The 18,210-nt window shown below is 43.8% G+C and overlaps 1 long non-coding RNA gene across 1 annotated transcript; it reads right to left on the bottom strand.

Annotated features, from left to right (window-relative positions):
- Positions 1-1,706: 1,706 nt before the first annotated feature.
- Positions 1,707-8,894, bottom strand: LOC309358261. Its single transcript, XR_014163370.1, has 2 exons — positions 8,089-8,894; positions 1,707-1,867 (listed from the first exon to the last, which is right to left on the bottom strand). It is a non-coding gene; the product is annotated as an uncharacterized lncRNA (long non-coding RNA).
- Positions 8,895-18,210: the final 9,316 nt, after the last annotated feature.

Raw genomic sequence — 18,210 nt, 5'->3', positions numbered from 1 at the left:
CTATGGAAAGTTCACAAGCAGGACCCAAGTGCCCCCATTAGTAGAGGCAGAACACAGCCTTTCCCCCAGGAATTTGTCTAATCATCTTTTAAGGCCATCCAAGTTGGTGGCCATCATTATTTCCTGTGGAAATGAATTCCATCAATTAGCTAAGCTCTGTGTGAAGAGGTACTTTCATCTCTCTGTCCTGAATTGTCCAGCATTCATTGGTTGTCCTTGAGTTCTAATCTGCTCATCTTCTGCATAGCAGCCCTTCAGGCAGGCCTCTTCATTGCATGAATACCAGTAACACATTGCATAAAATGTGCCATTTTTTTTACACACACCCTTCAAAGGGTCCCAATTCAGCTTGTCGTAATTATTTCAGAAGTCTTTTGCATGGAGGAGTGTGGTGCAGTTGTTAGAGCCTAGTTAGGATCAATCAATCACTGGTTCATCCAGTGACCTTGGGTCATAGTGACTATCACTACCTCTTGCAGGAGCGAATTCCACTGTGTGCTGCGTGCAGGAATACTTACTTTTGTCAGTTCTGAATCTTCCAACATTCAGTTTCCACCAATGTCTCCATGTTCTAGTACAGTGGTACCTCTAGATGCAAACACAATCCGTTCCAGAGCCCTGTTCGCATCTAGAAGCAAACATAACCCAGGTCTGCGGGTCACGTTTAGGCGCTTCTGCGCATGCGCATGATGTCATTTTTGAGCGTCTGTGCATGTGTGAGTGGCGAAACCCAGAAGTAACGTGCCCCGTTACTTCCGGGTTGCTGCAGAGCGCAACTTGAATGCGCTCATCCCAAAGCACATTCAACCCGAGGTATGACTGTATTATGAATGTTTGCTGCTAATGCTTACTTGCTTGAGTATACCATCCAAACACAGCTTACCAATAGAGAGAAAGAAGAAGGAGGAGGAGGAGGAGGAGAAGAATGTAAGAGTGTAATTTCTGAGTTTGGGCGCTGTGCGCACACATGCATGCACAAACCAACCCAGGGCTCTGTCCTGACCCAGGGGGTACATGCTCTGTCCTCAAATCAACTTTTTGGGAGGGAGAGCTAATGTTTAGGGTTAATGTGGTCAGCCACCTTGACTCAAAATGGTGTCTGGCATCCAAGACCATCACTTCCACCTCAGAAACCCTTGTGCCAGGTTTCACAATGATATCTTAGGAGGCATCCAAATTGGTGCAGGTTGGAACTGTCCCACTAAATGTGGTAAAGAGTCACCAAATGTGTGAATGGAACATTCAGAGGTGTCCAAATTGGTGTAGTTTGGACCCCTTATGCCAAAAAAAGGGTTAAGTCACTGCAAAGTCACATTTTGATCCATCATCTTGATTCAAAATGGCACCCAACATCCAAACATTGGCAAAGACCACTATTCCCACCTCGGGAACCATTGTATGAAGTTTGGTTACAATATCTCAAGAGGTGGCTGAACCTATGCCAAAGTGATGTTTCAGTCTGCCATCTTGATACAAAATGGCAGCCAGAGATACACACAAACACACACACACACACACACTAGGAACCCTCACGCCAAATTTGGAGATGATATCTCGAGAGACATCTGAATGCATAGAAAACATAGGCTTCTCAGCCTTTTGGCTAAGATCAAGTATATAGGGACAAATAATTTTCCAAAATATATAATGGGCTGGTAATATTTTAACCACAGAATGCCACCAAACCAAGAGGACCTCGTGGCACAGACAAGAAGAGAAGAAGCTTTTTTTCCTCCTCTAACAAATATTTAATAACCGTTCCATAATATAATCTGTTGGTAGAATTTGGAACCATCTAAAGCTGTTCTCCAGGCGATGCTTGCCACAACGAGGAAATGGGACATCATCGTTGATTAGCTTCTTCTTCCTAAGGATGGGGGATACAGCAAAAGATCAGTTTTGAGAGCTCAAGTTGGAACAAACTTAAGATTCCCAGTTTAACTGCTGTTGCCACCTTTTCATTTCTATTTTTTCCTTATTCAGCCCATCTGGGAGCTTTGTGAGCTGAAGAGGGGGCAAAAATGCTTTCATACAGAGCTGTGGGACCTGTGGCCTTCCTGGTATTGTTGAAATGCAGCCCACATCAGCCCCAGCTAGTGTGGGCAATAGCCAGAGGTGGTGGGAGCTGCAGTTCTTCAACATGTGTACCGCACCACAATGACTACCCTTGCTGCTGCTTCTTTTAAAACCACATGAGTCTTCAACAGCTAGCTTGAAAAGTATTGTTGCTGGCATCTGTCCGTCTCAAGGGTCACTGAAGTGCTGGGGCACAAGCCATGATGGTGTGTATGGAGATCCTTGGTTGCCCAGACAACAAGACCACCACCCCTCTCGGAGTTGCTGATGTGGTCCAAATGAAAGCAGAGCAATACATCTGGCACCAGCTTGGTTGAAGGAGATGCCAGGCAGAGGTGTAAGAAACACCATTGAACCGTCTTAGGGACTCCATTCTGGATTTGTAAAGTTATGGTTTTCCCAGTAGTGATGTATGGAAGTGAGAACTGGACCATAAAGAAGGCTGATTGCCGAAGAATTGATGGTTTTGAATTATGGTGCTGGAGGAGACTCTTGAGAGTCCCATGGACTGCAAGAAGATCAAACCTATCCATTCTGAAGGAAATCAGCCCTGAGTGCTCACTGGAAGGACAGATCCTGAAGCTGAGGCTCCATTACTTTGGCCACCTCATGAGAAGAGAAGACTCCCTGGAAAAGACCCTGATGTTGGGAAAGATAGAGGGCACAAGGAGAAGGGGACGACAGAGGACGAGATGGCTGGACAGTGTTCTCAAAGCTACCAGCATGAGTTTGACCAAACTGTGGGAGGCAGTGGAAGACAGGAGTGCCTGGCGTGCTCTGGTCCATGGGGTCACGAAGAGTCGGACACGACTAAACGACTAAACAAAAACAACATTTCTTACAGCCTTTTCTTTTCCCAAATACGTCCCACGAGGCAGTGGAGGTTTAGGGTCAGAGTTTTCCTTCTACTAGATGAGCTAGTGGATGAGCCCCATCTGCCTCTCACTTCGTTCTACAGCACGTGTAGAAGCCACTTCCTTGACCCTTGGACTCACTCTCGGTCTCTTCTGCTCAATCCACTGGAGCCTGACTTGAAATGCTGCTACAGAAATCAGCTCAAAATATCCCACTCTTCCAAAGAAGCCAGCAGAGGGAATCAGAATTCATTCGTCACAGTATAAGTCAAACCTCAATGCAAAACAGCAACTTCTGGGATTATTATTTTTTTAAAGGTAGGATCTAAAACCCATGTGTTTTGAATAGAACTGAAATCATCACCACTTAAAATTGTCTTGTATGAACTCTTGAGACTTCAAAAACTCTGGAAATTTGTTAGCTGCACAAATATTTGGCCAGGTGATATTTGGTATCAGCATTTTGACATCCAACCATTTTACAACAGTTAATGTCTTGCCATATCTAACAGCCAAGTTACTATAGGATTTATTAAGCTAGTTCTCTCTCGTCCAGTGTTTGGGCTGTTGCTTATGTGGCCAAAGCAGTATCATTCAGATACAGGGAAGGGCTGTCAGAAGGAGGGACAGGGAGAGAAATGCAATTTAGTTTGCATGTAAAGGCAAATCTACCTAATCATAGTTTTTGGAACAATATGCAAATCAAAACACAACTGTCATTTGAAATCCACACTTGTCTGAATTTTGCAATGCAGTTTTCCAGCCAAGTATTGTATCTGAAATGCAAATTGTAGGGTGAAATGCACAGATGAATGCATATATTACTGAAAATAACATCAACATGCATTACATTAGTGGAAAAATAATTATTATGGAAACAAGGCTTGCAAAAACGAGTACATTAGGCAAAACAGCCTACAAAAATGAGTACATTAGGATAAATTAGCACTAAAATGCTGCTGAATTTTCATGAGGACTTTTGTTTTTTAAAAAAGCAATCCCAAACTATTGTAGAAAACCGAATTTAAGATTAGAGAAATTGAGAGGAAGAGATGGAGTCACCCATCCCTAACATGGAACTGACCATAGTCAGTGCCGCCAGGTAAACAGAATACCTGTGGGGAGGAGGGATGGGCAGAGGCGAGTGACTGATGGCAGTTAACAGCAGCAAAGCCATGCTGATGGCAGCAGCAATGGGAAGGAGCCATTGGTGGGAGACCAAGCATGCCAACTACCAACCCTGAGGGTGGTCAGTGGTAATTACGAGGAAGACAACCATGGGAATGAGTTGCTATATTTCAATAAAAACAAAATCAAATTAATCACATCTCCTGCATGAACATAACAAAAGCCCATTATAACATATCCAGTGCTATTTTTCCAGAAAAAGAGGTATTGGAACTCACCATGAACACCTCCCTCATTCTCTTATAATAGCAACAGAGAGGTGCCAGAACCCACCTGAGAGGTGCTGGAACTGAGTTCCAGTGAGTTCCAGCTGAAAAAAGCCCTATATATAGCCACGCGCTCACCCAGCACACTAACATCAGAAATGAATTACTTCTTGCTTTGCAGCAAGACTGGGGAACCTTTGGCCCCATGGATGTTGTGGAACTACAATTCCCACCAGCCATGGTAAGCATGGCCAATGGCCAGGGATGATGAGAGTTGGGCTCAGTAACATCTGAAAGGCCACATCTGACTGACAAGAGCAATAGCTGTACAACAACAAAATCCTCTATATCAGGCATCCCCAAACTCGACCCTCCAGATGTTTTGGCACTACAACTCCCATCATCCCTAGCTAACAGGACCAGTGGTCAGGGATGATGGGAACTGTAGTCCGAAAACATCTGGAGGGCCGAGTGTGGAGATGCCTTCTCTATATCCTCGAGAAAGGCCCCATCAAACCCAGGGCAGATTACATCTGAGAAGACTTGCATAGCGTTGGAAGTACACCAGTCAACACCAGTTGCTGTGAAGCACCAGAGGGAAGGGCACTGGTGCATTCAGGTCACACTTGCAGCCTTCCCAGGCGCAGAGGGCGCTGACTTGGGCCCCACACTGTGGGTGCCCAGCGCTGTGGGTGCTCACTATGACTGTGGGGGCAGCCATCTTCCCCTGAGTTTTGATAAGGGATGCTGCAATTGAGGGATGGTAGGGGAGGACTCACAGTGCTTTCCTCCTATGCCACTGACCCAGTTCAAGACCATTTTCCAGCTGGCGGTCCACATTTCCTCTTGGGCAACTTTCAGGGCACATGGCCAGGGCTGAGCCTTCCCTATGAAAACCAGCTCTTTAAAGCTGAATTGGAGCAAACATCAATTCAAGCTTTCAATGGATTTACGTTTGCTAAGATTGGGCTTTAAATAGCAAGTTTCTGTGGGGAAAGCTCCAGAGCAAAAAGAAGGGAGCTCAGACACTGAACTTTAGATTTCTTCAATTTCTCATACATGCCCTGACATTACAGCTCACCCGACAGTAACTTATGCAGTCACGCTGGTTTCTTTAGGTTCCTCCCTCTTTTCTCTCTTGTTGGAATTGTCTGCATATGTGCCTTCAATATTTCACTTTTACAAAACTCCAGTTCTTCTTAGACTACCTTCTCTTTGCTTATTTCTGGTCGCAAAATCTCACCCAGTAGTTCCTTAAGCTTTTTGAAATCCATTCAGAGTGCATGTCCAACTACATTCAACTTTCCCTTGCCTCTGTATCAGGAAACCCAGGAGGACATGATCACTTCCTCCCAAGGTCCCCAGACAAACTCCATGAGCATCTAAATTAGAACAGGAGTGAAAACCTCAGGACCAGGGTCTAAGTGAATCCCAACCCAGCCCTGTCTTTCTTTCCCCGGGGCCATATACCTCACCAGACTGCTGTGTGCCCCTCACAAGTGCTTTTTCCTGGCTGGAATGTGTCCTTAAACTGTGAGCATTGTAGCTAAACCAGTAAGATTCGCCATTTGTTGCTCCACCCACTTCTTGCCACCCACCACTAGCATGCAGCTCACAGAAGGCTGCCCATGAAGGAACAGCCACCTTGAAAATTCAATGATGAAACAGTGAGGTGTGCTTAAAAAATAGGTGGCACAGTCTTTCGCGTGCCATTTTCAAATGCTGCAACAGCCTTCCCCAGCCAGGTGCCTTCCAGCTGAGGCTGATGCGAGTTTTAATCCAAAACATCTGGAAAGCACCAAGCTGGGCCTAGGTGTGCCATAATAAAGGCTGAGCTCCACTTGGAGTCCTTGGTAGGTAAGACAACTTGGTCCAGGTTATTGGTGTGGGATAAATCAGCCTCATATAACCAACATACTTAACTCTAATTAATACATGAAGGGGTTAAGACCATAGAGTAAGCTGTCCTGCCTTGCTTATCTAAGTCAGACCCCCTTAGCTTGGGAGGAAGGGCTACCCAGTTCTCTTCTTTCTCTCTTCCACCATGAGAACACTTCCAGTAAGGAGGTCTAAGCTGGATGCTCCAAGCTTAGGCAATCCATCTTTGTGTTTCTATACAAATAATTTAGAAACCTTTACCATTTTGGAACTAACCTAAGTTTTACTGCCTAACTTTCCTTGCTGCTATATGGAAAAGCACATGAATCTGACCTTTGAAAAGTTTGTAAGTAAATCGTTTTTAACTTACATGTGGTTTCTTTCTATGCTCAGGGAAGTGGGGGGCTTTGGAAGCAACTTGGAAACAAATATTTTAAAGCAAGGAATATTTTCCATGCTTTATTTTGCTGCATATTTTGTGATTTTAAATCTCTGCTGGGCCTCTTTCAACAAAGAGTACTTGCCCCAAACCTGGATTTAAACATGCAAAGAATTCTCTTTTTGTTATACTAAAGTATTTCCCCCTTTAACCAAATTACAAAATACTAAAACCAACCATTTGTTTTACTGCATTGGTCTGCAGCTGAGAGGTTGGGACGCACTACTCAGCCAAGGTGGGTTACAACAGCAGTGCTACCAACTATACAAATATATGATAAAAATAATGATTAAGAAGTGGGTCCCCACAGGCACATTTGGGTTAAATGTTAATCCTGAGCTGGAGAAGGTTGAGGACTACTGTTTCAATTAACCTATATGCCACCTTTCAAGAGGTATTCCCAGATATTGGAACGTTGGGGAAGGGACATAGCTTGGTGGCAGAGCATTTGCTTTGTACGCAGAAAGTTCAACCCCCAGAATATATCCAGGTAGGGCAGAAGAAACTGCCTGAAACCCTTAAGAACTGCTGCCAGTCATGGTAGATAATAAAAGGTAAAGGTAAAGGGACCCCTGGCCATTAGGTCCAGTCGTGACCGACTCTGGAGTTGTGGCACTCATCTCGCTTTATTAGCCGAGGGAGCCGGCGTACAGCTTCCGGGTCATGTGGCCAGCATGACTGAGCCGCTTCTGGCGAACCAGAGCAGCGCACGGAAACGCCGTTTACCTTCCCGCCAGAGCGGTACCTATTTATCTACTTGCCCTTTGACGTGTTTTTGAACTGCTAGGTTGGCAGGAGCAGGGACTGAGCAATGGGAGCTCACCCCGTCATGGGAATTTGAACCGCTAACCTTCTGATCGGCAAGTCCTAGGCTCTGTGGTTTAACCCACAGCGCCACCTGTATCCCCATGGTAGATAATAAAGGTAAAGGTAAAGGTACCCCTGCCTGTACGGGCCAGTCTTGACAGACTCTGGGGTTGTGCTCCCATCTCACTTAAGAGGCCAGGGGCCAGCGCTGTCCGGAGACACTTCCGGGTCACGTGGCCAGCGTGACATCGCTGCTCTGGCGAGCCAGAGCCGCACACGGAAACGCCGTTTACCTTCCCACTGGTAAGCGGTCCCTATTTATCTACTTGCACCCGGAGGTGCTTTCGAACTGCTAGGTTGGCAGGCGCTGGGACCGAGCAGCGGGAGCGCACCCCGCCGCAGGGATTCGAACCGCCGACCTTTCAATCGGCAAGTCCTAGGCGCTGAGGCTTTAACCCACAGCGCCACCTGCGTCCCATCATGGTAGATAATACCGTAGACTAAATGGACCAGCGGTCTGATTCAGTGCCAGGCAGGTTGCTATGTTCCCATGTTATTTATCATGCGCTACTTAGAGGGTCCTGAATTTCACTTAGGGAATGAGCATAAACTACACGTGAAATAAATGAACACAACTTACTGCTTGTGCTTGTGTTTGTGTTTGTGCTTCAGCTGCAGTTTCTCCTGCAGCTTCGGGGCCATACTGCTCAACGTCCTCACCATAATTGCTCTCCCCGAAGTCTGCTTCATTCGAATAATCCACTTCTGGCGCCCCGTAGTCCCCAGGTCCATAGCCTTGGAAAAGGGAGTTGCAAGGCAGGACGAAGTAGAAAAGCCAACAGCAACACAATCGTGCTCCTTTGAAAGGCATCGCCTCCTTCCCTTAACAAAAAGTGCTCTGGGCAAACTGGTGAGGAGGACAGTGAAGAAAGAAATGTCCTGGGCTGCGCAGAGAGCCTTCCTTTAGTAGGGGAGCGCAGCCAATGGACTCAACAGCACAAAGAGTTCTGCGCCAGTTAAGTTGGATGTTGGTGGAGAGAATAGAAGCAAGAGCAGGAAGTGATGTCACAATGACAGCAAAGGCTGGCGTTTGTAAGAAGAACCTGATGCTGGAAACTTGCACACTGGCTCCTTTTTTTAATAAGTTGGCTACAATAAAAGAGTTTCTTCTAGGGCTGCCCAGTGGATCCAGCACTGAACCAGGCACTGGCTGTATTGAGTTGAGGTATCCCCCAATCACACTGGGTCCACACAGATTGAGCTGGGATTGTCAACGGATTCTGGGAAAATATCTATAACGAATTGAAAAAGATGTTTAGATTTTCATTTGAAGAAAAACCAGAATCCTTTCTCCTAGGCATCATGTCAGAGGAAATAAAAAGAACGGTCAGACCAATATTTATGTATGCAACTCCGGCGGCAAGGTTATTGATTACCAAAAATTGGAAAAGCAGCAGTGTCCCAACTAAAAAAGACTGGTTATCTAAATGATGGAATACTTCCATATTGCCGAACTAACAGGGAGGATAAGAGGAGATACGGTACAAAAAGTGAATAAGGAGTGGGCTATCTTGAAGGAATATATCAAAATTTATATGGAAAAAGTAGAATTTCTGACAGATATTGAGTGAATCCAGAAAATGATTAGAGTGAAAGGAGAGTAAAGTTAAGATAGAAGAAGAGATTAAAGAAGTAATGAAATGTGTTTAAGCTAGTTGGGAAAATAAAGTAGCGCAACAAGAACGGCTGGAAGTCAAGTCACTTGGTGGGTGTCTGTGTGGGGTAGGCGTGTAGGTGTGTTGGTATGTATAGTATAGGTAGGTATTATATAGAGTAATGTACTGTAGGTATGTTTTATGTTATGAATAAAAGGTAGTGTGTTATGTACGTGTATTGTGTAAATGTATATGTATGTGTTTTATATGTTAATAACATTTATTTAATAAAAATGTATTTTATAAAAATGTCTGGGACTGTCAAAATGGGGGGGGGGGGAACAGTCTGATGGGGAGAACCAGGGAGCAGGAAGAGAGAGATGTACCGGCAGCTTCGTGCAGCTCCTTCTCCTGCCTCCCTGACTGCATGACTCTCCCAATTGGTGTGGGGCTCAGAACCAAATCAGATCCACTTGGAAGTGCTGGGCCAAGCCCCAAATCAGATAAAGCAGGCAAACAAGCTGCCCTACATTTTACAGGCATAATTTCAGCAGGGAAGGGGCTGAGCAAGGAGGGGATGCCTTGGGCCTGATGGGGAGACCCCACGGGTTGCATTTGGCTGGTGGTTCCCCACCCCTGTGATAAGCATTGCCATTGCTAGATGCCTCCGGTGGCCAAGGTTTGGCAAGGTTCAGGCAAGGACTTCCCCTATAGAAGAGGGGGTCGTGGGTGTTGATTGAAGGTGCCTTTTTGAGAATTTACTCTTGCCAGCTTGAAATCATTACTAATGCCTCTGTATTTAATGGTGAGAGCCATCGTGTTTAATAGAAGCTGGTTCTTTAATGAGCTGTACACCACTTTTGAATATGTAAGGTTAGAAAAAAGCAGCTTATAGAATGGCATGCTCAGCAAGTGAAACAAAAGCTAAAAGCCTCTGAAGGGCTAAAATTGCTATTTTAAAAAAATATTTTTTAATTAGTTTTTACACATATTTTTCAGCATAACATCCTTTCAAACATCCTTTTGAAATTTTTGGCTATCACAGCCTAAGACTTCCTTCGACCTTGACTGGTGGTTTTCTAAAGTCTTTCTAATTATGCATTTTGTTACTGTAATTATTGCTATATACTCACATTTCCAATACATCTATTCTTAATTCTTTTCACAAAAGCAGCTTATAGAACGGCATGCCCAACAAGTGAAACAAAAGCTAAAAGCCTCTGAAGGGCTAAAATTAAGCCCGATGTAGGAGACACACAAACTTTGTCTCTTTCTCCCAAATACTGATACACACCACCACAAGATTCCATGGGTTCCAGGTGTGCTTTACCTAGAATTTGTGCTTCCTTTTGGAAAATGAGGAACAGCAGAGAGAAAAAGCCTTATACCACTTCAGGCTATTTGTTCAGTCATCTACTCTCAACTAGCAATGGCTTCTCTAGAGTATCTGGCAAAGAGTCTTCCCTGGTCCCATCATCAGATTTCAGGGAGTCCTTAGTCCATCAATATGCAGCATGCCACTTGAACCTGTTTTGAACACTCAAGAATGCCAGCACTTCTGAGCATGTGCAGAGTTCCTTTCTAGTCATAGCAAGGCATATCAGAGCTTGCCCTCTACCAGACTAAATATTACAGGTGAGAACGTTAGCCCTCCAGATGTTGCTAGGCTCCCAACTGCCATCATTCCTGGCTCTGCTGGCTGGGGCTGATGGGAGTTGGGAGTACAACATCTGGAACATCACAGTTCCTGAGTTCCTGTCTTAACTGCTGCAGATTAAATGGCAGCTAAATAAATGGTTACAGGGACCAATTAAAAAGTTGGCAGCCTTTAGCTGAAGATGCGACTGATGAGCTGACATGGTGTCAATTTCCTATGATTTTATCACCTATTAGCCATTTGCAGGAAGGGAAATAAATGTAGGTTCAGCTTTAGCTCATGGCTGCGGCTTTAATACATTAACTGTGCTGTCCCATCTGGACTGCAGCTGATTTTATGACACGTGAAAGTACTCAAGGGCACAGAATGGAAGGATGCGTGTCCATTTTACGGTAAGTCATCCAGTTAGCTTGTGTTTCGTGAAGAGAAACCTGTATCCAGCAGATGGCAGCAGAACTTTGTTCTTGATAAGGTGACCAAAACACAAGTGTACAGTGAGTGTATGCACTGGCGGAGGAACAGGGGTGCGGGGGGGAGCATACCGCCCCCAGGTGCACGATCCCGGTGGGGTGCCATCACAGCTGCCCCCCCCAGCACTGGGTGCCACGCCCCCGCAGGCGGCACACTCCGGCCCCAGGATGCATGCCATGCCCCCGGGACGTGCACCAGCCATGCCCCCACCTGCTCTCCACTCCCCCCACCAGAGCTTGAAGCTCCACCACTGAGTGTATAGGGTGTTAGAGGAGGGGTAATGCCTCTGGTGGGGGGCACATTGTGCTCCTTCTTGGTCCCCACCCTGCACTCAGCTCTCACCTGGGGCTCCTAGAAGCTGTCCGCATGTGACAAGGCTCAGATGGCTCAGAAAGTAGAGCATGAGGCTATTAATCTCAGGGTCAAGATTTTGCCAAAAATCCAACATCATCCGATACACTCTAAACCAGTGCCAAATGCCAGGAAAAGGCCCCCTTTAATGTTTGGCAGTGAAAACTCCACAGCGCCCTAACCCACGGGGTCAATATTTTGCTGAAAACCCCGTGTCATCCGATTCACTCCAAAGCAGAACCAAACGCTGGCAGAAGTCCCCCTACAACGCTTGATGGTCAAAACCCAATGTTTTAGGGCACCCCACAAAATGACCCCTTGACCCCTTCTCTGATAAACCGACGTTGTCCAATTCACTCCAAAGTGGTGCCAAACAGAAGGACAAGCCTCCCTGCAATGTTTGGTGCTGAAAATCCCACGTTTCACAGCACCCCACAAAATGACCCCTAACCTGTGGGGTCAAGAGTTTGCCAAAAACCCAAGAGTTATAAGTCTGCAATATCGGGAGACCCACACATCCTCTCCATCCCTGCTCTAATTCCAAGGGCGCCTTATAAAAGACTTCTCAAAAGTGCCAATGAACCTCAAAGCCAGGATCTGAAATGTGAGCATGACTGCTTCTGATTGTAAATAAGACTTCTCAACACTCGCAATGTTTTCAAGTTTTTATTTTTATTTTTTACAAAATTTACATACATTGATGGTTAAAGAGTTCTTTGATGGGTATTTCGCTGGTAAGGGGAGGGTAGGTGGGGCAGAAGTACAGTAACTAAAACACATTTATATTCACCATCCAAAATGCCATTGGCTATGGGGACTTCCGGAGGCGGCGCGAAACAGCAATGGCGGTCCTCTTCGCGCTGTGAAGAGGGGCTCCGCGGAAAAGGGTCGTCCGCTACGGCAAAGCGGAGACCCGTTAAGAAAAACCACAGGTAGAGTGAGCCTGTGGTCGTGGGACTCGGCGGGCACCAAGAGCGACCTCGGAAACGAAGAAGGGACCCCGTAAGGGGCTCCGGAACGTGGAGGGGGTAGCGGTGCTGTGAGTTCATCGCTCTTTCCGCGGGAGTGAAGCCGCGCGGCTGCTGCTGATGAGCGCTGACCTTTCTTCCTTGAACATTCGATTGGAATCAACTTACTCGTGAGTAAGGTTTTTGAGATTTGGGACTCTAAATTTCTGAAATTTGGCTGAAAGCGGGAGACGTTAAAAAGGAAGTCCGTCTTCCGGCTCTGTTTAAACACCAAGCAAAGAGCTATAAATCTGAAGCGCTGAGAGGGACTTTTAAGAAGTTGGAGTACACCTTGCAAATTCGAATTAAAGAGCATGGAAAGTTAAGAAAAGTTGAGAATTTCTTTTTTACAAGAGGATATAGGCAGCAACCTCTTCCTTTCTCTTTTGTGTGGATTACAAAGTTTCAAAACAGCTCTCGGGCTGTCTGGATACAAAAATCATCAGACTGCGGTAACTGTATATAAGACTTTAAAGTTACTTTGGGGCTACTTTTGTGGTTACAAATAAGGAACTGTGCATGCACCACTGTAAAGAACACGTACTCTCTGCTAGTTTAAATGAACTTTTGAAGGTTCTACCCCTTGGTTTTCGGTTTTTCTTTAACTTTTGGAACTTTTTGGAACTTTTAAAGAGGGGAATTTAATGGTGGAAACTTTTCACTTTTGTTTTCTCTTAACTTTTGGGAAGCTCCCCCTACTGGATTGTGGAATATATAGTCTCTGGGAACTGCAGGGTTTTTTGTAAAGCTTCTGCCTGGATGTTTACCTTTCGGTTTGTCTTTCCCATGGGATTTACAATTTGACCTTGCTACATGGACAGCTGTGGAATGAGTGGAGCCGCAAAAACAAGAGCTGCCAAAAAAGCAAAACAATCTGAGCTAATACAAACAACCTTGCCGGTGCAGCCTCGCAGATCATCAGTTCCAATAGTTACAGGTCTGCAAGAAGGAGAAATTAAACAGCCAGCTTTTCGGGACATGGCTGCAGGAGGACTAGATCCTGTATCTAAGGAAATTTTGGAACAGCTGGCAGCGTTAAATAAAAAGGCAGATGAGCAGGCCTCTAAGTTTGATCAGGTGACAGCCACAATCAACAAATTGACTGACCAAGTTTCTAAAAATTTAGAGGCCATTGGAAATTTGCAGGCAACAACAGCAGAAAATCGTAAATTAGCCGAAGAAGCAAATTTAAAGGCAGACCAAAATAAAAAGAGGATAGAGGAAGTAAGAGGAGAAGTAAGACCACTGAGCAGACAGCTTAATGAACAGCAAGCCTACCTGTCCATGGCAGAATTGAAAAACCGGGAAAGCAACCTTAGGATTAGGAATATACCAGAACTTGAGAAAGAAGATTTGATCAGCTACCTGACGGCAGAAATATCAAAGTTCTGGGGTATCGCAGAAGACAAAGACTTTAAAATTGTCACCGCCTTCAGGCTGGGAAGAGTAGCAAAGAAGGACAAACCAAGAGATTGCTTGGTCATTTTGAGATCTAAGCAAGAAAAAGATAACATACTCGGCCTTCATTTTAAAAATACATTGGTGATTCAGGGAAGAACTGCAGAAATCTTCAGAGACATTCCGAAACAGCTGTTGGATTTAAGAATTGCATATAAAGACCTCGCAAGCCTACTGAGAAACAACACAATCCCTTATAGGTGGGAATTCCCTCAAGGACTATCCTTCAGCATTAAAGGGAAAAAAGTGAGAATTAGATCAGCAGAAGACCAAGAAAAATTTTTGAACGACTACGGGGAGGACCTTCGGAAAGGAGTAGCAGGTGCCTGGCCACCACCTCCGCCTGGTGCATTACCTCCAGATCTTGACAGCAAGAAAGACACTCCTACTGGCTAACAATTTGATTCAAGATGTCTCTGCAGCTATTTAGTTGGAACATTCATGGTGCAAATTCCCCTGAGAAAAGGAAAAAGATTTTTCACATATTGAGAAAGGAACAATTGGACATCATATGCCTACAAGAAACACATGTGACTAGGCTCCATAGGAGAGTTTTAATTAACAAAAAATTAGGCCAAGAATTTGTTTCCTCAGACAAAGTTAAGAAAAGAGGAGTAGTGATTTATGCAAAAGAGAACCTAGCACCAAAGTTGATATTTAAAGATGAACAAGGAAGAATTTTGGCGATTGAAATCCAAACACAAGGAGAAAAATTTTTGATAGTAGGAGTATATGCACCAAATGAGGGGAAAGCGGAATTTTACAAAAAGCTGCATGAGATAATGTTGGATCATATAGACTACACTAACATCATTTTGATGGGAGATATGAATGGAGTCGTCTCTACACATATGGATAAGTCACAAAACCAAAATTTGACTAAAGATGGCAGACTACCTAAATCTTTTTTTGAACTGACAGACAATATGGACTTGATCGACATTTGGAGGACCAAAAACCCACTAGGTAAAGAAGGGACTTTCTTTTCTGAGGCTCACCTATCATGGACAAGAATTGACCAAATTTGGATAACTAGAGGGCTGGCCCCTAAGACAAAAAAAATAGAGATCTGCCCTAAAACCTGCTCCGACCATAACGCATTGAAAATGGATCTGAGACTTGTGCCAGCTGGATCCTTCAGATGGAGAATGAATGACACTTTGTTCAGAGATCAGGAGATTGTGAAGAAGGCCCAAAAAACGTTGAAGGATTATTTTGAAATCAATATGAATACCCCGGTGGACAAGAGAACAATCTGGGACGCAAGCAAAGCTGTAATGAGGGGGTTTCTGATTCAACAAAATTCTATTAAGAAAAAACTCTGGAATGGGAAAAGAGATAAGATCTTAGAGAAGATACGAGAGGGTGAAAAAAGACTTAGACTTAACCCAAAGTCAAAAGAAGTGTTAAGAGAAATTAAGTTCCATCAAGCACAATATGCCAAATTGATAAACCAAGAAGTAGAATGGAAAATTAAACAAATGAAACAAAGATCTTTTGAATCAGCAAACAAATGTGGAAAATTATTAGCATGGCAGCTGAAAAAGAGACACAAATTGAATTCTATTACCAACTTGGAGGTTGATGGAGAAAGTATTCAGAAACCAGAAGAAATTAGAAAGTGTTTCCAGAGATATTTCAAAAAACTGTTTACTCAAGGTCCACAGGCGGAGGAGGAGATTATTCAATTTTTAAAAAGTAACGGATTGAAAAAATTATCCCAAGATAAACAAACAACCCTGAATTACAGAATAACACAGCAGGAAATAGAAAGTGCCATTCAGAACATGCAATTGGGGAAATCCCCAGGCCCAGATGGACTCACCTCCAAATATTACAAGGTTTTAAAAGATTATTTGATTCAACCATTAGTGGAGGTGTGTAACCAAATTATGGAGGGGAAGGGGGCTCCGGAATCGTGGAAAGAAGCATTCATCACTTTGATACCAAAATTGGAATCTGAAAAGACTCAACTCAAGAATTATCGTCCTATTTCACTCCTGAATGTGGATTACAAAATTTTTGCTGACATTCTGGCAAGTAGATTTAAAAAAGTTCTGAATGAAGTAATTCATAAAGACCAAGCAGGCTTTCTCCCTGGTAGACATCTGTCTGACAACACTAGGAACATTATAGATGTTCTGGAGCTACTACAGACAAATTTGAACACAAGAGCTGTATTAATTTTTATAGATGCAGAGAAGGCCTTTGACAATATATCTTGGAAATTTATGAAGAGAAATTTGGAAGGGATGGGAGTGGGAGGGGCGTTTCAAAATGGTATAGAAGCAATCTATTCAGAGCAAAAAGCTAAATTGATAGTGAATAATGTGGTGACAGAAGAGTTCAGAATTGAAAAAGGAACACGACAGGGGTGCCCCCTATCACCCCTGCTATTTATTTCGGTCCTGGAGGTATTGCTGAACTTGATTAGGAAGGATCGGGAGGTACAAGGAATACAGGTCGGAGGTAAACAATACAAGTTGAAGGCCTTTGCAGATGATTTGGTTTTAACACTACAGGAGCCAGAATCTAGTACTAAAAGAGCTTTAGAATTAATTTATGAGTTTGGTCAGGTGGCAGGATTCAAGTTGAACAAACAAAAAACAAAGGTTTTGGCGAGAAATCTGACTTCTTTAGAAATAGATGAGTTTCAGAAAGAAACGGAGTTAAATGTGGCTAAAAAAGTGAAATACCTGGGGGTGAATTTGACTGGGAAAAATTTGAATTTATTCAAAGATAATTATGAAAAATGCTGGATTGAAATTAAAAAGGATTTAGAAATCTGGTCAAGACTAAAACTTACCTTGTCGGGAAGAATTGCAGCTGTAAAGATGAATGTATTGCCAAAGATGTTATTCTTGTTTCAAACCCTGCAGATCGTGGATAGAGTGGAGTGTTTTGGAAAGTGGCAGAAGGACATTACGAAATTTGTCTGGCAGGGCAAAAGGCCCCGGATAAAACTTAAAATACTAACAGATGCTAAAGAAAGAGGGGGGTTTGCCCTGCCGGACTTAAGGTTATACTATGAGGCAGCATCCTTCTGCTGGCTGAAGGATTGGTTTCTACTAGAAAACACTGATGTCCTAGATCTGGAAGGGTTTAACAATGCTTTTGGATGGCATGCATATTTGTGGTACGACAAGGTAAAGGTACATAAATTGTTCAAGAGCCATATTGTCAGGAAAGCTTTGTTTAATGTCTGGACTAGATACAAGGACTTATTTGAAAATAAGACACCGAGGTGGTTGTCACCAACGGAGGCGAAGACCACCAAAGTACTTAACATGGAGAGTGGTTGGGCTAAATATTGTGAGATAATAGAAAAAGTTGGAGATAATTGGAAGCTGCAGAGTTTAGAAAAAATAAAGGACAAGGTGCGAGACTGGTTTCTCTATGCCCAAATTCAAGAGATGTTTAAAAAAGATAAAAAGATTGGTTTCCAGGTGGAAAAATCAAAATTAGAGACAGAACTACTTGAACCTAAGACGAAAGTGCTCTCAAGAATGTATAACTTGCTGCTTAAATGGAATACACAAGATGAGTTAGTTAAATCAGCTATGATTAAATGGGCTCAAGACATTGGTTACAACATCATGTTTGAAGACTGGGAAAGGTTATGGAACACCGATATGAAATTCACGGCATGTAGTGCCTTGAAAGAAAACATTATGAAAATGATATATAGGTGGTACATGACCCCAGTCAAACTTGCAAAGATTTACCATTTGTCCGATAAAAGGTGTTGGAAGTGTAAGGAAGCTGAAGGAACGTTCTTTCACCTCTGGTGGACATGCCCGAAGGTGAAGGCATTCTGGGAAATGGTTTATAATGAGTTGAAAAAGGTATTTAAGTATACCTTTACTAAGAAACCAGAGGCCTTTCTCCTGGGCATTGTGGGCCAGAGAGTGACAAAGAAGGATAGAACTTTCTTTTTATATGCAACTACAGCAGCAAGAATTCTATTGGCTAAATATTGGAAGGTACAGGAGCTACCCACGCTGGAAGAGTGGCATACGCAGCTGATGGACTATATGGAACTGGCCGAAATGACTGGCAGAATCCGAGACCTGGGAGAAGAGGCAGTGGAAGAGGACTGGAAAAAATTTAAGGACTATTTACAAAAACATTATAAGTTATGTGAATGTTGAGAATTTGTTAAG

This window comes from Podarcis melisellensis (genome assembly GCF_964234715.1).
Source record: "Podarcis melisellensis genome assembly, chromosome: 15".
Taxonomy (NCBI): domain Eukaryota; kingdom Metazoa; phylum Chordata; class Lepidosauria; order Squamata; family Lacertidae; genus Podarcis; species Podarcis melisellensis.
This window is presented reverse-complemented; position numbering and strand designations above follow the sequence as displayed.